A 6,000-nucleotide genomic window follows, 5' to 3' on the forward strand; every position below is an offset into this window, starting at 1 on the left:
ACGGTGAGATGTGTTGTGTAGCTAAATTAGGGATAATTAGCTCTTGAGTAGTTTTGCGCGAAATTCAAAAACAAACAGACCATTTTCTAACCCAGCAAGCACAACAACACTAAAAACTCTATGTGAACAGAACACTTCTCCAGACCCCTACGTCTGCAAAAATTCCTACGTCTTACATATGATTCAAAATTAACTTGGATCAACCATTTAAACAATATCAAAACCAAAATTTAGCAACCAAGGAACTATTATAGGATTTTAACGGGTAAAAACAGTGTAGCAACATATTAAAAATTATACAAAACATATATATGGATAAATGTAGCATCCAAACTAATACAAACAATACAGAACACGTTACTCACAACAGCAAACAAAATACGCAGCACAACTTTTTGTAGAAATACGCAGATATAGAAACAATAACCGATAGACTCCTACGTAATACCCTAAATGCGAACTTGACAGATACTTCATACATGATGAAGATAGCTCTGAGCACCTCTCTGCTGTGAATATATATATAATAAATATAAAATACAGGCCACCCAATTACTAGATCACTATAACTTAACGTTGTTTTAAGTTACTATGACAACATTTAACTTATGGTTTATGTGTAATGACACCTTGAATTGTTTGTAAAGTGTGGAATTTTACACAACCAAAATGAAACGACAATATGTTCTTTGCATCAATGTTACCATAGTTACCTACATGGATGTGAGCCTTGAAAGAGGTCAGGAGTGCGCGAAATTAGCTTTGATCCTCAGCCAGTAATTATATTAACATTACTCAGGAACCCATAATATACGCTGGAGGGAAGAAGAGGTCAAACGCACCTGACCCTCCCAGGTCTTAAATGACCAAATTCCGATACTACAGGGGGCGCAGAATAGATAGAAATAAAGACTCAGTTAAAGATACTCATTGTCTCGGAAGGAATAACTAGTCTTCCAACCAGACCAAATACTCGATTTATTTTTTAATGCTAAGACTAGTTTACTTGCATTAATAATTATTTAAAAACTAAAATAAACACCTTTCCAGTGATTTTTATATATAATGTTCTAGTGTCGTAAGCACTTGGGTGTATACTTTATCTTACATTATCACTGACTTTACGTATGTAGACGAGTCGTCGAATGCTTCCATGTTTGGGGATCTTGTTCAACATTTACAACGCCCTATTAGGTAGGTTAACCTGTTTTATGGGTGTAAGCACGAAACAGGTCTCAGTGCGTTGATATCAACTACTGACCTACAAAAGGAGCAGTGGCGTGTCTTTTGGTTATGGTGACGTATCGAATCAATGTTGTGATGGCCTACGCGCACGAATGATTTTATTTAATTCGTTTGTATTTTTTACAATTTACATGAAATTGTTTCTCTTAATATAAATATAAGAAGAATCTATGAATAAAAAAAAGAGTAAAAACCTGTAAATTTTAAAAGTAATTATATAGAATAAAGCTTTCATGATATAAAGTTTTTTTTTTAATTATCAATAATTTCTTCAAATATAATCCTCTTCGTTCTGAATTACCACTAGTTGAAAACAAACTGTAATCCAATCAATCCACGTACATTTGTGCACGTGAGTTTTATTCAAATTTTCTTAGGCGGATAGCATAGATTCAAGTAATCTTTTGTCTCCTTATATGGACGAAGTGTAGGTTGATAAAGTTTTGAAGTACGGGCGGATATACGTAAACTTCCACATGTTTGTTTTAATCTGCTTTATATGGAAATAATTGGATCAAACTTCACTGATATATTTTCAGTGAAAATTGTATTGATAAATAATAATAATTTTCAATATTATGTTGATCACAAGTTAATATTAAATGGTTACTTACTCTGTAAACATCGTTGAAAAACTTTCTACATGACCCAGAGAGTTGTCATATTACACGTTTCCTTCGTGGATGTCTGAAAGCAAATTCAACCTGTGTAACTAGTCGCTATTAAAATTCGTTACAAACAGAAACCAGCTTCTGCTAATATGATTTTAATTGTATATTACTTATTTCGTTTTATTATAGTAAATCAAAGATAAGTGGCCAGTTAATAAACCTGAAATTTTTACTATATAGCTTTGCATTCTTAGCAAGCACTAAAAACATTCAATATAAAAAGAATAGCATTATTGTTTCGTGTATGTAATGGTATGTTTTCACCATTTACCACCAAACATTTCCGAGATTTCTGTGTTTCATGTATATAATGTTATGTTTTTTCAGTCTCAGATAGTTCTTTACAGATTTGTTATCGTTTACGTGTTTTCTACCCATTTTCACAAATATTCCTACATACAGTGTCTATAGTTTTACACATTAGACAAGGAAGTGGTAAAAGTCCTTTCGCCCTAGTTACCTATTGTTCTGGGTCGTTTATTTGAGGCAGTGGTTTTCAATCAGTGGTCTGAGGACGGCTGATGGTGCAGAGCTCCCTTCGAGTGATCTGTGTAAGAGTTGTATAATTATCAAAGGGAAGTGGCAGTGTAATGTTTATGGTTAATTGTGGTTCACCAAGATAACAAAAAATTAGATTGTCTGTGAACAAAAATGTTTGAGAATCAATAATATTGGATATCACGTGCGTCTTCTATGTGAAAATACACAGTGATTTTTTTCAATGGTGGGTCAGATGATATCTTAAGGCTACCATCTCCCATATTTTTCGATGGGAATAGCCAACAGAGACGCGTTTTGCCACACGCAACATAAAAATAATAGAGTTATTATTTCGTGTTTATAATGCCATGTTTTCTCAGTCTGAAACAATTCTTTACAAAATTTGCACCGTTTACCAGCAGATATTCCTGAGATGTTGAGAGTCTACAGTACAGGCACAGTTTTTGGTGAATACATTCATTTTGATTGATTTGTACATCGCTACATTATTTTACATTGTACCAAGTTTCGTTCTTTTGCTTAAGTTCAGTCGAAGTCAAAAGGTTCAGATTTATTCCGTGTTTCACTTTTTGTTAAACCTCCTTTTATTCTGCGAAACTTATCCAATTACTCTTGAGAGACTACCACAAGTACAATAATGTGTTATTCTAGATAAGAAGTGAGTTATTTGATTACTTATTCATACATATATGGAACTCTTGCAATAACTAACCATGCAGATATACAAATCATGTAGTTTATACATTTTTACTCATCTTGTAAATCATTTCAAACAAAAAGTATGTCTTTTCTTTTACTTGTTTGTTATTTTCGAAATAATACTCACACAAGATCTGCTCTTACAACCTCTGATTTTGAGCTGGTAATCTAGAAGGAAGGCAGCTACTCAACAACATCTACCGCCAACTGTTTGGTTACTGTAATTAAATATTGGAATTGGTTGTCACTCTTTTAACCCAAGTTGGAGCACGATTTTGCGGCAAAAGAAAGTTTGTTTGTTTGTTTTGAATTTCGCGCAAAGCTACACGAGGGCTATCTGCGCTAGCCGTCCCTAATTTAGTAGTGTAAGACTAGAGGGAAGGCGGCTAGTCATCACCACCCACCGCCAACTCTTGGGCTACTCTTTTACCAACGAATAGTGGGATTGACCGTTACATTATAACGCCCCCACGGCTGAAAGGGCGAGCATGTTTGATGTGACGGGGGATTCGAACCCGCAGATTGCGAGTCGAGCTCCCTAACTACCTGGCCATGCCGTGCCTCCCGAGACCACGAGAGCCAACATGGAGAAGTTAACTTTTAAATGTAAAATAAAACGATGTAGCAATGAAACATGCTTGAAATGTTCTAGATGTGGTTGTGAATGGTATGGTTTAAGTGTAGCGGTTAAGATAAATCATGGGTACAGATCAATAATTCGGCTTGTTCGAGTAAAGAGCTAAATCTGTATTGTCTTAAGCCTATTGACTATTATCGTTGGGGAAAACGTTAATGCGTGCTAGCCAATGGAAATAAAATTTCTTAAGGTACTGTTTAACAGTAAAATCATGTTTGGAAGCTTGTCGGCCAATAAAATTACAATAATTAACGCTTTATTTTATGTAATGCGATAGATCTTTGGTTAACTCGCCATCTCTTGTCAGTAATAAAAGCAATAACTATAAGTCAAAGTTTTCAGCACAACGCATTATGGAAACTTAGTGATTTAGGGTTATTTCGATAGATCTCGATGAATCAAGTTCACTCAGCACAACTTTTAAAACGAAACAAAAAAACAACAACAACAACAAACTAAATATGAATAAAAATATGACATGATGAACTTTATATGGATCATACCATGATGGTATCATACTGGCCATTATACCATCCTTCTTATATTTACTCTTCATTGCTGAGAATTGCAATGGACATCATCGTGTAATGCATCGTGCATCTACTTCTACTTCAACACCACATCTTTGGATATTCACTTTGTCGTTAGTTTCACAAAATATTGACACTAATGATTTATTATGTATGGTTCCAATTCCCCCTTTTTTTAAGATAAAGCTACTATTGTACTCGTTGTTTTATATTTCGCTGTCAATGCAGTATTCAATTGAAGAGTCTCAGATTCAGCTGGTATGTCAGATTGATTTGGATACCTTTGAATAAGTTCTTCCCTCATCCCCATTTTATAACTTGATGGGACTATATTGATAGTCTTAACCATTTTATAAATTGATGGGTTTATTTTGATAGCCTTAACCATTTTATAAATTGATGGGTTTATTTTGATAGCCTTAACCATTTTATAACTTGATGCTTTATTCATACGTTGGCTTGTTAATCTTCTCAGTTAAACTTGTCAATATAGATCCATCAATTTATAAAATGGTTAAGCCTGCCAATATAGACCCATCAATTTATAAGATGGTTAAGCCTGTCAATATAGACCCATCAATTTATAAAATGGTTAAGCCTTTCAATATACACCCATCAATTTATAAGATGGCTAAGACTATCAATATAGACCCGCAGTTTATAAAATGGTTAAGCCTGTCAATATAGACCCATCAATTTATAAGATGGCTAAGCCAGTCAAAATAAACCCATCAATTTATAAGATGGCTAAGACTATCAATATAGACCCGCAGTTTATAAAATGGTTAAGCCTGTCAATATAGACCCATCAATTTATAAGATGGCTAAGCCAGTCAAATAAACCCATCAATTTATAAGGTGGCTAGGCCTGCCAATATAGACCTGCAATTTATAAGATGGTCAATATAGACCCATCAATTTATAAGGTGGCTAAGCCTGCCAATATAGACCCGCAATTTATAAGATGGTCAATATAGACCCATCAATTTATAAGATGGCTAAGCCGGCCAATATAGACCCGCAATTTATAAGATGGTCAATATAGATCCATCAATTTATAAGATGGTTATGCCTGATAATATGATATATGAAGCCTTCACTAACAGAAGTAACAGTTACTTAGAGTAGAAGATTCACTTTTATAACAAACCCATGATCTATAGTTATGTTCGCATCTACAATAACTTAAGAATCAAATAACAAACAACAGTTATGCGTATTATAAATCAAAGGGAAGTAATTCTAAACAAAGTAACGAAATGAAGTAGCCTATACTAAGTATAACTAATACATTTAAATTTTGGAAAACTGTAGTATAAGGTAAAACTAACAGCTGAAACACAAACTACACGAGGAAACAAAACACTTCGAATTTACAGCAGTTGGTTATAAGGTCTGAAACTTTAATAACGAGAAATACATATATAGACTTTTACTGAAACTGTTACAAACTAAAAATATGTATGAGTACTTTATACGGAGCTGTTACAAGTTAGACATATGTATACTTTAGCTGGAACTGTTACAAACTAGCCATATGTATACTTTAACTGAAAATATTACAAATTAGACACATGTATACTTTAGCTGGAGCTGTTACAAACTAGCCATATGTATACTTTAACTGAAAATATTACAAATTAGACACATGTATACTTTAGCTGGAGCTGTTACAAGTTAGACATATGTATACTTTAACTGAAAATATTACAAATTA

The sequence above is a fragment of the Limulus polyphemus genome, unplaced genomic scaffold (assembly GCF_000517525.1).
Source record: "Limulus polyphemus unplaced genomic scaffold, Limulus_polyphemus-2.1.2 Scaffold664, whole genome shotgun sequence".
Lineage (NCBI taxonomy): Eukaryota > Metazoa > Arthropoda > Merostomata > Xiphosura > Limulidae > Limulus > Limulus polyphemus.